The sequence below is a fragment of the Egretta garzetta genome, unplaced genomic scaffold (genome assembly GCF_000687185.1).
Source record: "Egretta garzetta isolate BGI_Z169 unplaced genomic scaffold, ASM68718v1 scaffold407, whole genome shotgun sequence".
Taxonomy (NCBI): Eukaryota; Metazoa; Chordata; class Aves; order Pelecaniformes; family Ardeidae; genus Egretta; species Egretta garzetta.
The window spans coordinates 12279-12706 of NW_009260183.1; the positions used below are offsets into that span (position 1 = coordinate 12279).

Consider the following 428-nt stretch of genomic DNA (forward strand, 5'->3'; position numbering starts at 1 on the left):
GCGCTGAGGTCCCCGGTGGTGACCAAAACCTGTCCCAGGTCGCCCGTTCCCCCCCCCGGCGTCGGACGGCGCGGGCGCGGCCACTCACGCGTTTTCGCCTTGTGTTCCTCTGGAAAAGAGCAGAGGGGGGAGGGGATTTCACGCGTGATTTCGGGGTTTTGGGATCATTTCCCGCCCCGCCCCCGCAGCCAAAATGTCATTTGGTGCCTGGTAATTACGCCTCATTACGGCGTCATTTATTGCTTTGCTCTATTATAAAATATATCAGGAGCGGAACTCGAGGGCGGGGGTTGGTTCTGTTTCGTCCCCGTCAGCCCCCGCTCCCGCCCGATCGCCCGGAGCAGCTCGGAAATGAGGGGGAAAGGAAATTAAATAATTAATGGAGGGGGCGGGCATGGGAATGGTAAAAAAAATGCTAATAGAGGGGG

General features: G+C 57.9%; 1 long non-coding RNA gene across 1 annotated transcript in view; it reads right to left on the reverse strand.

Moving 5' to 3' along the window:
- Window positions 1–178, reverse strand: part of LOC118452598 — a 940-nt gene extending 762 nt beyond the window's left edge. Inside the window, exon 1 of the long non-coding RNA XR_004842414.1 lies at window positions 89–178. This is a non-coding gene — a long non-coding RNA (uncharacterized LOC118452598). The remainder of the gene's footprint in view (window positions 1–88) is intronic.
- Window positions 179–428: the final 250 nt, after the last annotated feature.